The 15214-nt window shown below is 44.4% G+C and overlaps 1 non-coding gene across 1 annotated transcript; it reads left to right on the top strand.

Moving 5' to 3' along the window:
- Positions 1-10272: 10272 nt before the first annotated feature.
- Positions 10273-10344, top strand: TRNAW-CCA (transfer RNA tryptophan (anticodon CCA)). The gene has a single exon. It is a non-coding gene; the product is annotated as a tRNA-Trp (tRNA).
- The last annotated feature ends 4870 nt before the right edge of the window (positions 10345-15214 follow it).

Here is a 15214-nt window from a genome sequence, read left to right as displayed (position 1 = left end):
TCCAACAGCAGTGACCGTTTCCTCTTGCCTGAGCCCTATTTACCAGATGATGCTAACCAGGTTAGAGCTCAATCCCTTCCCAGGGTCACCAGTGGAATTAGACTGAGGAAGGGATGCTTTGGCCTCAAGTAATCAGTTGGAACGCTCACATTTTCCTTATATAACTCTAAATGCTCTGGTGTTTCTTCTCCACATGGTTTCTCATCCTTCGATAAGCAAAGCCAGCTGCCTTCAGGGCCATTACAGGACGATGTTCCAAGGGACAGCAAGCAGAAGCTGCCAGCTCTCCTGAGCCTGGGCTCTGGAACTCGCAGGTCTCTTCTGGCACATGCTACAGGCCAGAATAAGTCACGAGGTCGTCTGAAATTCTAGGGAGTGAAGAAACAGACTGTGCCGCTGACTGGGAGGAGTGGCTAGGTCATGTTGTAAAAAGTATGTGTTCTAGAAAGGGAGGCATAAGCAGCTATTAAACAATAAACCGGTTCCATTAAAGGTATTTTATCTTCCTCATATATGAAATGAGAACAGTACCTAATTTCTAAGGTTATTATGGTAATTAAGTGAAATAGCATCTTTGAAAGGCCAAGTATAAAAAATACCTGGAGAGGGGGTACCTATTATTAAGGTCCTTGACAGACTAAGATTATAGACAGGCATCTCTCATAGGCAAGTCTTGTTTTAGAACATTTGTCTTGTTAATCTTTCTTTTTCGGTAGAACCTATAGGACATATGACAAGGAACTGAGTTTTGTTGCCAAATTTTAGGGATAAAATCTTACTTATCCCTTCCTCACTGTAAGCTCCAAAATGTAGGAGTAGGAGATTAAGCATGTTGAAATGTTAATTTGATTTGCCTTCAGTTTTGTTTTGTTTTTTTTTTTCAGTTTATTTGTGTGGGTCAATGTCCAGTTAGCAAAACAGAAACTACTCTAGGACTTTCAGATAGAAGAGCGTTAACATAGGAAATCAGCTATAAATGTTTTGAAGGGTGGGAGAAGAAAAGAGAGAAGCTGAGCTCACTCAGATTAGTAACTGCAGGAAGCTAACACCATCCTAGGGCTGACCAAGCCAAAAAAAAAAAATAGTGTTGAGACCAAAAGAAAAGGCCTTATCCAGAATGCACCATTGCTTTGTGGCTGAGCCTGCTCTTATACTCACTGTTCCACTGCTATTATTCTTGGAGCATCTCTCAAGAAGCCAGGAGGCTGAATTCCCATCCACAGTTGCCCATCACTGATGGGGAGAGCAGCAGATGCTGCTGCCAGCGCCGAAATCTAGGAGCACCTCTGCCTCCACTGCTGAAATTCAACTACCTAAGCACAAACCCACATCACCTACTGCTGTTGCTGCTGCCACTGCCAAAGACTTCAGCAAAGAAAAAAAAAATTTTTTTTAATTGGCTTCTTCCTTCCACTTACCTTCCAGTCTCCCACCACTGTCTCCCATTGGTAGAGCTCAATGGGAAGCCAGCTGGCTGGGAGTCTGGGAAATGTTGTTTGCAGGCTTCCAGCCCCTCTAGAGAGAAGGACAAGGAGGTGGGGATGGAACTGAGAGACTATAGAAGGATAGCCTGCACCCTGCTCCACACACACAGGTGTTTCCCACAGATGTGCGCCCATCTCCAGATGTTTTCTACTCGGGTCTAGCTGAAGCAAAGAGAACATATGTTGAATGTTTCAAAACCTCTAATAGAACACTGCCTCACCACATTTAACCATCTGATGACCAAATCGCTCTTCCTCTCGGCCATTTACTCCTTTCTTCCTTGGGAGGCGGGGAATACGTCAATGCTGGTGATAACTGGTATATCACACTCCTCTCTGCAAAACACCAGTGGAATCATTCTGGCTTCTTTAGAAACAGGGACACGGGGGACCGCGCATCTAGTCAGCAACACAACCAGGTTCCATGCCCTGTCTGTTCTACCCGCACGTCAATATGGGTGAATCCCTGTGACTGGCTACCCCTACGGGGGCTGAGGGACGAGTAATCTTCACCAAGCCTCTGTCCTGGGCCAGGCACCATACTGTGTGTTTGCACACAGCATCCACCGCAGTCTTCCTAACTACTCTGACTGCTAGGTATTGGTGCACCCATTTTTCAGAGTAGGAACATAAAGTCTAACACTATAAATGGTACAGTCAGAGAATTTGAACCCAGGTCTGACTTACTGCAAAGCCAAATTATTTCCATAACACCCGCAGCCTCTAAATCTACCTTGGGATGACTCCCCAGCATCTAAAGAGCAGAAAGAGGGCTGGGCAGAGAAGACAAGGGCTGAATGACTGGTTTGGACGGGAGTGGAAACGGAGCGGGGGCTGCGATTGTCACCGCTCCTCATAGCCGTCTTTCCGCTTGTGTCCCCTCTTCCTGCCAGTATCTCTCAGAGGTTGAGTGAGGCCTGGGTCACTTGCTTTCATTGTTTTTCCCAGCACACAGCATAAGTTTGAATTTGGGGTTTCTGCTGATCTCCCCAACAGTGGGCCCAGGGGCTGCCCCTCCTTCTGTCTGTACCCCGATCTGCTGGGCTCCAAGGGGCAAGGGTCTTACATGACACATGAGACCTCCTCTTTCAAAAGGTGGTAAATACAGCTGGTCAGATCCCAAGCCTGCTCTTTAATTGCTTTCCCTCAGGACCTATTACATCACTCTGTACCCAGGGGAGGGCCTATAAATATCTTCCGACCAACTGAAAAAACACACTAACCTTTTAAAAAAAGAAATCCTCATCATTTTAGGAAAAGAGTGACCACTAAAGTGATTTCATGGGTTCACTTTGGGATTTGCAACGTTTCGAGCGGCTACAAAGCATGAAGCCTGTGGCATCAAACAAAATAAAAGAAGTAAACCATAAATATATATCATTTTCTAAAATCGCTTCCTTTTAAAATTTCATGATCCAAGACAGTGTTTCCTGCCTGGGCAGCCCTGTAGTCAGGTCCTCACCCCACACACATTGCTCTCCTCTGAAGAAGAATGAGAAAGAAAAAAAAAAAAAAAAAGAGGAACTCTTGTGCTATTGGGAAACTGCTGGCTAAAAATTCCTTCTATCTCAACACTTTGTCCTCCTGACCCAGTTCTGTGAAATAGCTTCATGGTCGAAAGCTTTACACATTTAAGCCAAACAGAACTCAGAATCTAGGAATGAGAGAGAAAATGAGATGATCTGAGGTGATAACATATGCTATTTTAGCCTAGTTTTCCCTTCTAGGTAGATATCATTTACAGAAAAATGGTTTTAAACACCATTTTATGGAAACCCATCACTGGGAAGCAACTCAGAAGAGGTTTCCTCCTGGCGAGGAGTTTGGTGCAACTTTTGGAATTTCATATCTACCATCTTTTCAGCAGCTGATCAAAAAGTCAATAATGCTCCCTGGACAATTTTTCAATTTTACGCCAGCTACCAGACAGATCATCCTAAGGGTCTGAAAACAATATATCCCTAGTGGTGAGTTCTTAGAAGCTTTGAAAGACGGATGGCTCAGTGAATTCCATATGCATTTTCAAAATGTCGCTATCCTGCCTTCAATTTTAGTTCCTCTTTCAGCTGTGGAACAGCAAACGCTGCTGCAGAAATTAGCTTCTTGCACTCCTCTGGGGTCTCTGAAGAGAAATGAACAGAGAGATGTGCATATAATATTCTGTCTCTGGGCCCATAAGCCTGTGCCTGGGGCAGGGCAGGGGGGTGCTGTGGTGACCTGCAGTACTTCTCGATAGGGGTCAGATGTCTATTGCCTCAAGAATCTACCCAGAAAGATGGGGAAACTTCTCTTGCAGAGTGATAACAACTCTCCCTCCTCCGGCTCAGGCACTGGCCACAAAAGACAGGAAGGAAGTCACAACTTAAAAATAAAATTCACACATAAGCATTCGGCCAATGTTTTAGTCTGAATCAGAGGTCTCATGGTGTCCTACCCTGAGCTTTACCCAATGTCATCAACAGTCATGTGGATATTCAGACACCCTAGACCATCCCCTCTGGCCAGGATCTTCCTGGGAAAGGTGCCCACCCCATCCCCGAGCCAGTGTGTCGCCCTCTGCTGAGAAAACCCTGCCCATGGCTGGATGTGAATCCCACACACAAACCCCCTAGGCTGCCGCTGCGTCCATCTGCCTTGTGATGAATTCCCAGGCTTTAGGACTGTGCCTTTGGATCTCTTCAAGTTTCCCTTAAGGAGGGTTTTGGAACTTGCCTCCTGGCCACTAATGATGGAAAGCTTGTCACTGAGAAACTTTCAGTAAAGTCTCTGCTTTTTATTCAAGTAAAGGCTTCCTCCCCTGGAGCTTGCCCCATCTGGAAGTGGTCCCAGGCACCATCTGGTCACATGCAGAGCCCAAAGCCAGCCAGCTTTCAGTGTCTCCACCAAGAGAGAAGGTGGGTTTTCATACCTTGAAGTGAATGAACTACTCCAAACAGCCTTTCAGTACAAGATCTCTGTTTCAGCTTTCGATATGCATATTTATTCTCTCTCTCTTTTTTTTTTTTAGATCACTTCCTGGTAACAGCCAGGACTCACAGAATGACTGACTCATTTCATCTTCCCCCCCAGTTGGCCTCAATGCCTACCCAGCTTCCCTGATGGCAAGGCTCTGTTACCCAGAGGCTGGTGCGAAGCCAGCAGCACAGCCATCTGGCACCCAGGACGTAGGACATCATCATTTGAATCCACTGATCAGGGTCCGTGAAGAGACCTCGGTTTGTAGTCTGGTGCTTCATGAGATAAATTTTTTGTTGTGTGTGAACGTAGACTCCAAATCATCACTCCATACCAACGAAATTAAGTCAGACACCTCACCCTAAATCTGCCTTCAAAAATTATTGCTCTCGGACTATTTACAGACGCAGTCCTTTCCCTACCCACTGGCTTGTATGAACTGTGTATTTACTTGCTGACTAAAGTTCTTTCTGTCCTGGTGGCACAGAGTCCTCCCTGCCCCCACCCATGCTGGAGGTTGCATAAACAAGCTTATCTTTTGGCAATGATTTTCAAAAGCATGTAAGTCCTTTTCTTTCCTCTCCACCCCTCAGCCCCCCATCCTGTACTGTATTATACTAGTGTTGACTTCCCAAGCTTTTCTCCAGAGCATTGTGCTGGAATAAGGTCCATGGAAAAACACCACCTGATGGATTTGCAGATGCAGAGGGGTGGTGGGAATTCTCCGTGGTGGATCACGGAGAGCACTGCTCCGTAGTGTTAGCGGAAGGTCAGGGTCCACCGTACTTCATTCATGTCCTTCCTTTAGAACACAAAGGCCAAGCTGATTCTCCCCTTCTCACCGTACCAGTTTCTGGAGCTTGGTAGCAGATGGGTGTGTTAGCATGGTGATTTGCTGAACCAACTAGTGAGCAAATATTTACCTCTGCAGGTGTAGCTTCCCCAGGCAGGGGCCTCACAGTGAGAATTACCTCCCTGTTTCTCTCCTCCTCTGGCCTTTAATAAGTCCCCATATCAACCAAGTTTAATGGATCCATTTTTTCAAGCCTTCCAGAGAGAGAGATTCATAATTGCTCCAGAAAGAGTTCCTTAATGTGTCATTAAATCCAGTTCACTTAGGTATTCAATCTGTACTTTATCAGCACATACTAACCCATCGTGTGTAACTCATTTCTCATTATTTTTTTTCACTGAAGTACAGTTGATTTGTAATATTGTATGTAGCTGGTACAGCAGAGGGATTCAGTATTTGTGCAGATTATACTCCGTTATAGGTTATAACGATTTAATGGCTATAGTTCCCATGCTATACAGTGTATCCTCGTTGCTTATCTATTTTATACATAGTCGTTGATATCTCTTAGCCCCACAACCCTAATTCATTCTTCCATCATTATTATTTCTTGCATAAGTGAGTGAAAAAATTTGTACATGTGTATCTCCTTCCCAGACCTGTTTCTGGGCCTTTCTGTGATGGTGACAGAGCCCCCTGCCCCCCGCCCCGCTTCCTGTGGCACGTCCCTCTCAGGAATGGAACAGCTCCCTGAATGCTGGCTATGTCTTGCTTGTTGTGCAGAAAGAAAGGCACCCCGCATCAGTGGAAGAACCTCCTTGACGGGTTCCCCCAGCACCTCCCATCTTTCCCCAGCCGTGTGGCCTCAGTCTCCTCGATCGTCTCTGGGGCTCTCCTCTGAATTCTCTTAATGATCAATTTCTCCCCTGACATCCAGCCATGCCTGAGTTTACTCCTGAATGACCAGTAGGCAGGCGGACAGTGGAGAGGCTGAAAACACAGTGACGAACGCGCAACCCTCTGGGAACGAAGGCCAAGGCCAACCCTGAGTCCAGGAGGCGGAGTGTGGACAGGGTGGGGGCAGAGCGAGGCCCCGGGAGCTGCCTGTGTGCACAGTGACCCAGGGCCTGGGGGCCACACCCGGGGCTTTCCAGTTCCCGTGGGATGGACACTCACAGTCCCTTCCCACCTGGAGCATCACCTCCACCTCTAGAGGGTGGATTTGAAGGGGTGAAGGGGAGAAAGAGACACACAGAGAGAGAAGTAGGGGAAGGAGAGGAGGGAGAAGAATAGACCGTACAGGATGTGGAGGAGGAGGAATAGATGTGGATTAAGAATGGCTCCAAAGTTGAGACATGGGTCTAAGTTAACCTACAGAAGCTCCTAACCTCCACGAGGTGGCGTATGCACTGGAAGGCCCACCTACCCTGTAGTTGCTTTGTGGGTGAGACTTTTCTCTAAGCGTTCTGTGATAGGCAGGGGTGTCACCATCATTTGAAGGACCCTAGCTGCAAACATTGGGAAAGTATGCACATCTAGAACCCTCTCTTCCGTATTTTTACTTCCTCCAAGAGTGCCAATGCCACAAAATCACGGGAGGCTGTTTTGAAAGGAAAATTACAGGGGTAAATACAAAATAATTAAAATATATATAGACTAACTGTGGGAAGCGGGGAGAAGGCAGGAGGGACAGATATAAACAGACTTCCCGAGCCTTTGCTTTGTCAGTCAAATGCTCAAACAAATTCAGACTCCGTGTGCATTTCAAGCTTCTCTCCCCTCAGCCCTGAGCCCAACCCCAGCACTGTAGATACACAGACGTAGTCACATTAACCCCATGCTTCCCTACCTCCCTGTATTTAAAAAGTGCAGTCTCCTCTGCCTAGTTCTCCTTCTTGCTTCCCTATTTTGCCAGGTTTCACTTAAATCAGGGGTCCCCAGCCTCCAAGACCTAATAATGCCTGATGATCTGAGGTGGAGCTGATGTAATAATAACAGAAATAAAGTACACAATAGATGTTATTCACTTTCAGTTCAGTCAGTTCAGTCATTCAGTCACGTCTGACTCTTTGCGACCCCATGGACCACAGCACACCAGGCTTCCCTGTCCGTCACTAACTCCCGAGGCTTGCTCAAACTCAAGTCCATAGAGTCAGTGAAGCCATCCAACCATCTCATCCTCTGTCGTCCCCTTCTCCTCCCACCTTCAATCTTTCCCAGCATCAGGGGCTTTTCAAATGAGTCAGTTCTTCCCATCAGGTGGCCAAAGTATTGGAGTTTCAGCCTCACCATCAGACCTTCCAATGAATATTCAGGACTGATTTCCTTTAGGATGAATTGGTTGGATCTCCCTGCCGTCCAAGGGACTCTCAAGAGTCTTCTCCAACTCCACAGTTGAAAAGCATCAATTCTTCGGTGCTCTGCATTCTTTATAGTCCAACTCTCCCATCCATACATGATTACTGGAAAAACCATAGCTCTGACTAGACGGACCTTTGTTGGCAAAGTAATGACTCTGCTTTTTAATATGCTGTCTATGTTGGTCATAACTTTTCTTCCAAGGAGTAAGCATCTTTTAATTTCATGGCTGCCATCACCATTAGCAGTGATTTTGGAGCCCAGAAAAATAAAGTCTGCCACTGTTTCCACTGTTTCCCCATCTATTTGCCATGAAGTGATGGGACTAGATGCCATGATCTTAGTTTTCTGAATGTTGAGCTTTAAGCCAACTTTTTCACTCTCCTCCTTCACCTTCATCAAGAGGCTCTTTAGTTCTTCACTTTCTGCCATAAGGGTGGTGTCATCTGCATATCTGAGGTTACTGATATTTCTCCCAGCAATCTTGATTCCAGCTTGTGCTTCATCCAGCCCAGCATTTTTCATGATGTACTCTGCATATAAGTTAAACAAGCAGGGTGACAATATACAGCCTTGATGTATTCCTTTCCCGATTTGGAACCAGTCTGTTGTTCCATGTCCAGTTCTAACTGTTGCTTCCTGACCTGCATAAGGTTTCTCAAGAGGCAGGTCAGGTGGTCTGGTATTCCCACTTCTTTAAGAATTTTCCACAGTGTGTTGTGATCCACACAAAGACTTTGGCATAGTCAATAAAGCAGAAATAGATGTTTTTCTGAAACTCTCTTGTTTTTTCGATGATCCAGTGGATGTTGGCAATTTGATCTCTGGTACCTCTCCCTTTTCTAAATCCAGCTTGAGCATCTGGAAGTTCAGAGTTCATGTATTGCTGAAGAACAAGTTCTCCTGGCTTGGAGAACTTTGAGCATTACTTTACTAGTGTGTGAGATAAATGCAGTTGTGCAGTTGTCTGAGCATTCTTTGGCATTGCCTTTCTTTGGGATTGGAATGAAAACTGACCTTTTCCAGTCCTGTGGCCACTGCTGAGTTTTCCAAATTTGCTGGCATATAGAGTGCAGCACTTTCACAGCATCATCTTTTAGGATTTGAAATAGCTCAACTGGAATTCCATCACCTCCACTAGCTTTGTTCATAGCGGTGCTTCCTAAGGCCCACTTGACTTCACATTCCAGGATGTCTGGCTCTAGGTGAGTGATCACACCATCGTGGTTATCTGGGTCATGAAGATCCTTTTTGTACAGTTCTTCTGTGTATTCTTGCCACCTCTTCTTAATATCCTCTGCTTCTGTTTCTGTCCTTTATTGAGCCCATCTTTGCATGAAATGTTCCCTTGGTATCTCTAATTTTCTTGCAGAGAAATTCACTTGAATCATCCCCAAACCATCTCCTACCCCTGTTCTGTGGAAAAATTATCTTCCACGAAAACAGTCCCTGGTGCCAAAAACGTTGTGGACCGCTATTTCTTTCACGATGAAGCAAGAACCTCAAATTCACCAGGAACAATATTATGGAACAGAGCCAAGCCATTCCTGCTGTCTAAATTCCAAACCCAGAGAATCCCTGAACGTGTAGTAGATGGGTGTTTGAAGCTGCTAAATGTCAGAGATAAATTCTCATGCAGCAATAGGAACTGGCGCACCAGGTATGAGCACAGACACATTTTTCACTGAACTTACTGTCTTGAAGTCTTCCTGAATCGGAGTCATCATTATAATATAAAGAAAGAATATTTGGGGGACATAAATCACTTTTCTAAAAGAGAAAAGTGTGTAGAATTTGGGGAGGGGTGTTTTACCAATGCAGATGGGCACAACTCCCCACCTCCCAGTATCCCTCAGGGTGAACTGCCCTCCAGGGAGAGGAAGCACCAGCATCCAGAACATGCACGAGTGGTCCCTGCAGGAAGGAGGCAGCAAAAGAAGCTTATCGGGCAGCTTAGGGACTGGAAGGGCAGTCGTGGGAAAACCCCTTTTCTGTTGCATCTTATTTATGCCTTTATAATGCCACATTGTGGGTAACATACATACACAGTGACACCACACCGCCCTCCACCGCTGATAGCGGACAGGACTTCCTGGTGATTGGATAAAGTAATTATTGCTGGGAAGAGAAGGGAAGTGTATGCTTCCGGTGAGTTTTGTTTTCTGTGGCTGAAATGTAAGGAACTTGGCGAACTTCCCAGTCCAAGGAGTCCCTGTGACAGACTGATAAAGGAAGGAGACAACTGCCCCCCACCCCCCCCACCAAAGTTACTGAAGCGAAAGTGAGCTGTGCTTACACGGGATCCTTCCTTACGTGGAGAAGAGTTGAAATGAAAAACAAAACACGGTAGATTTTGTAATATTATCTTCGTGGTTACGTAGTCGTCTAGAGGTGTTGTTAAGACATTTAAGAACCCCAGTGATTATTAGCATTTGGACTATTTGTTTGACTTCCTGGCAAATGATCCAGAATAGCCAACATAATATTGAAGAAGAAGAAAGTTAGAGAATGGACACTACCTGGGTTCAAGGCTGGAAAGTTACAACAATCAAAACAGCATGGTGTTGGCAAAAGAATAGACAAATGGATTAGTGAAACAGAATACAGAACCCCAGATAAATATAACTATATAAATATATAGAAAAATTTATATATGTATAAATTTATACATATATGTAGACTTCCCTGGTGGCTCAGAGGTTAAAGCGTCTGCCTCCAATGCAGGAGACCCGGGTTCGATCCCTGGGTCGGGAAGATCCCCTGGAGAAGGAAATGGCAACCCACTCCAGTATTCTTGCTTGGAGAATCCCATGGACAGAGGAGCCTGGTAGGCTACAGTCCATGGGGTCGCAAAGAGTCGGACACGATTGAGCGACTTCACTCACTCACTCACTCATAAATATAAATATAAAACAGACCCCAATAAATATAACTAACTGACCTTTGACAAAAGAGCAGAGGAAACACAATGGAGAAAAGATAGTCTTTTCAACAAACCGTTCTGGGACAACTGAGCATCCAACTGCAAAAAAAATAAAAAAGATTCTAGACATATACCTCCTACTCTTCAGGATTATACGCTGCTTTTATTACCAGAGTTTAGCTGCAGCTTATTTCTTTTTTAAAAATATTCAGTTATTTGACTCCACTGGGTCTTAGTTGCAGCATGTGGGATCTAGTTTCCTGACTAGGGATTGAACCCAGGCCCCTTGCATTGGGAGCTCAGAATCTTGGCCACTGGACCACCAGGGAAGTCTCTGTAGCTTATTTCATAATCAGAGACTAAATATTTTCCCAAGTCATTTTGGACACCTACAGTTATTCACAGCCTGACGAGGAGACGCTGTCTCTCAGTCATACTAAAGAGCTTGGCCTTTGCAGCACAGTTAAGATTGACCGATGTAATTTGAAGGCGTCACAGAGAACCCTAGGGGTGTGCTGGCATTTCCTCTTTGGTTAAACTTATAATTTCGCTTTTCCTTTTTTAAAGAATGTTAAACAGCTTCTGTTGAAGTCACTAGAAAGCTTTAAAGATTTTGAGGCCTAAATAATAGTTTTTCTATGATGCATGAAGGGGTCACACCAATTTTGAAAATTTTTATAATGTACCCTGTGTCGTGGGGCAATGTGTAATGCTTGATATGTGCACACGAGGTGACTTCTGCTTCAATACAGTAAAGCAGTATAACCTTTTTGAAGACATTTTCGGTGACCACTAGGACACATATCCATTGAAAGTTAATAGCGTGTGGTGCCACCAGTGCAAACAGTGAACCAGGAGTGGTGAAGTGGATGAAGAGCTACTTCTACACTGGCAAAGCTTGTGTGGCCATAGGCAGTGCCAACTGTCTTGGCACCTCACTTCTCCACCCAGCAGCAGGCAAATCTTTTTGACAGGGCTTGCGTTACAGATCCCAATTTCATAAATGTTAACATATGGGAAAATAAACTGAGTGTTAAACTCGAGAAAATAGGGCAGCTTTCAAATAGTCCAAGCCCTTGGAGAATTCTGCAGAGCTGGAGCTATGTCCACCAGCTAGAAAGTTCTGTCTGCCTCTACCCTTTGTCATCCCAACTCCTCCTCCAGCTGCAAACCTGATCACAGAGTTCAAGTCACAGCATGGAGGGAAAACCAATCTAAAAAGGAAGAAGAAGACAATGCTTATGCTTATTTTAAGCTTCCTGCCTGAACTACCAAGAGGCTAATTTCTTCTAGATTAGACTTCATTTCCTGAGGGCTCATAAGCAAATGTGTCTTTTCATGGCTGTGCTAAGACACGAAACCTCCTTTTCTCAGGAGGCTCATTTGAATGAGTGTGAACACACAGCTATTGTGAAAGACCGACTCCCATTTGATAAAGGAATGAGGAATAATTCCAATAAAAGCACTTTGCAATTTTGCGTGTCCATGTGTGGTTATTTTTGCTTTGGGTGTTCTTTGATTCTTTTTAATAAAATTATAAAGCAAACAAACTTTTAATGATGGTTCCAAGCGCTCACACAGCAAAGCCGCTCCCCTTCCTGCTTAGCAATTAAGAGCTTTGCTTTGTTGCCTATGAAAAAAATTCTTAGCTTTAAAAGAAAGAGTAAGTCCCCCAGTTTGGAAATATGCGACAAGAACCTATAGGAGGACAAAGTCAAACCAGGCCAAGACGCAGGTCCCTGGAAGGAATTTACACAAAGCTCTGGGAGAAAGAGTTACCTTGTGGGGGCTCAGTTTCCCCTCACCCAGATGGTTAATTTAATGAGACCATAAAATGAATATATGATCAATTTTTCCAAATGATCCATATCCATTGCATTTGAAAAGAAGATATGATCATTACTATTAGGTTATAGTGTTGAATATACACACATAAGTTCTACCTAAGTATTTACTAAATTGTTTAAAACTTTTATCTTTATTTCCTCCAGACCTGCCATGCTGAGCATGGTGTGTTGAAGTCTCCTTTTACAAATATGTTTCCACTTCTTTCTAGTCTCATTTTATGTAATTTCTGCATTATATGCTTGGTTGCTGTACCATTTGGTGCAGAGATGTTCGTAATTTATCTTCATTGTGAATCGTGATTTTTCGGCCTCAGATAGCATGCTTTTCTCTCTCATTTAAAGCTTTTTAGCCTGAATTCACTTTATCTGACGTAAAAATCATCACCCTTCTTTCTTACTGCTTTTATTTTTCTGTTATAACTTTGCTTGTTTCTTAATTTTTGGTCTTTTGAATCACTGTGATCGAGGTGTGTCTATTAAATAAAACATTGCCTTGTAAGCTAATCTGATACCTGGCTCATTTGTCACTACAACAAGAAAAAAACCCAGTAAAGTCTGTTCCATTTATTGATACGACTGCTGTTTAGTCTCAAAGCTGTCATATTATTTTATGTTATAATCACTGCCTGCTATGTTTACTGTATTTCCTTCTTCGTTTGGCACATTTTCTTTGTTATTTCTTATATGTTTATTTTTTCAGGTGACCTGCCTCTGCCCTCTCCAGGGTGGTTCCCATCATTCTACTTGATCTGCTTCTGAGGCTCAGGCCACTGCTCGTCCAACCACTAAAAATAAAAGAACCAGGAAACTAAAAAACAAGCGTCTGCATAAGGGAAGCCTGGCAGGCTGCAGCTGCAGTCCATGGGGTTGCAGAGAGTTGGACACAACTTAGCAACTGAACAACAACCACATAAAGGGGGGTGGGGGTCCTGAGACAGCAGCTGACATACCACTCAGCCACTCAGCCACTCCCTCGTCTCGGGCTACACATCTCTCAAGGGTGATGGAGTATCTTTATGGGCACAAACAGAAGTCCTGACACTACTGAGAACAGCGCCCACCACCTTTAGCATCTTTCTGGCTCCAGCTGGTCACAGCCTCAGCCTACACTGTCTTCCCAGAATCTAGTCTCTGACACACTCTTCTAGCTCTTCTCCCAGGAAGCGTCTCAATCCCTGTGTTGATCCATTGAGGCAAACAGATACCCTGGAAAGGACTTCTCCTGCCCCTACACCTGGTCTATGTCTAGCCTCTATCAAAGCTTCCGCCACACTCAAGTTCCTTTATCCTGTCAATGACCTAAGATAACATTCTAGGATAGGGTAGGAAAATATCAAGAAACACAAAAGCTTAATAGTGTGCTTGTCTGATTTATAAGTGCGCTGAAATGCACCTGATTTCAAACTTGCTAAGTCAATATGTCCTGCATCCTACGAATCTGCTGGGAATCAGCATGCCCACTGGTCTATGACGAAAATCATGTTGCTGATCCAGAATGAAATCAATTAGGATCACCTCAATAATCAAAAGTTAATTAAATTCTACCTGGTGGTTTTAGAAGGCATTTGAAAAATGTGGTTGAGTCCATGATGTTAAAAATAAAAGTCCCTACCGACAGATTCTGACTGCCTTCAACATCTACCAGGAAGGAATATTTTCTTAACTCTAAGCCCACTCAATCATAAAATGAGTCTTGCCCAACAAAGCATGGACCAGGATCCGGGGGGGCGGGGGAGGACCCACTAATTTTGGGCTACATAGAAAATTGGGATCACATGTTTGAGCTCTGGAATCCTCAGTGATAAATTTTTGAATTAATATAAATCTGGAGTGGATAGGTCATTTGGAAGCAGCACTCTATAATATCAGTTCAGTTCAGTTCAGTCGCTCAGTCGCGTCCGACTCTTTGCGACCCCATGAATCGCAGCACGCCAGGCCTCCCTGTCCATCACCAAGTCCCGGAGTTTACCCAAACCCATGTCCATCGAGTCGGTGATGCCATCCAACCATCTTAACCTCTGTCATTCCCTTCTCCTCCTGCCCCCAATCCTTCCCAGCATTAGGGTCTTTTCCAATGAGTCAACTCTTCACATGAGGTGGTCAAAGTATTGGAGTTTCAGCTTCAATATCAGTCCTTCCAATGAACAACCAGGACTGATCTCCTTTAGGATGGACTGGTTGGATCTTCTTGCAGTCCAAGGGACTCTCAAGAGTCTTCTCCAACACCACAGTTCAAAAGCATCAATTCTTTGGCGCTCAGCTTTCTTCACCGTCCAACTCTCACATCCATACATGACCACTGGAAAAACCATAGCCTTGACTAGATGGAGCTCTGTAATATGGATCCTGGCTATTTTATATCCAGATTATGTGCTTGATAAAGCCGAGGGCATACAACACAGTCCAGACTTTAATGACATGATCTTCTTTCTCACAACATTCTTGCGAGTAAGATGTTAATGTCTTCTTTTATATACAAAAAGTCCTGTTTTGTATAGATATTAAGAGATTTCTGAAAAGTCAGCAGCAAGTGAGAAATGAACCCAGGTTCATCTGATTTCAAAAACCCAATCTCTTTCCACTACACCACCTTGTAGTCCCATACACACTGGAAGTACGGGATGATGACTCTGGTCTCTGGATGCTCTTATCTGGGAGTTTTTGCTTCCTTTGGTGTTACTGGCAGAGTGAATTCCTTGAGGTGTACGCATGTCCCAAACAAGCACTCAGCAGTCCCCATGCCCAAATTGGGTGGGGGAGGGAATCAAATCCACCCCCCTGGATTGGAAGCACAGGAACCTTAACATCAGGGAAGTCCTACCCAACTTTTTCTCTTCTGCCTTCCTCTAACCCC

This window comes from Giraffa tippelskirchi, chromosome 8, assembly GCF_054371585.1.
Source record: "Giraffa tippelskirchi isolate mGirTip1 chromosome 8, T2T-mGirTip1v1.2.pri, whole genome shotgun sequence".
Taxonomy (NCBI): domain Eukaryota; kingdom Metazoa; phylum Chordata; class Mammalia; order Artiodactyla; family Giraffidae; genus Giraffa; species Giraffa tippelskirchi.
The sequence above is the reverse complement of the archived record's forward strand: the minus strand, read 5'-3'. Positions and strand labels throughout refer to the sequence as shown.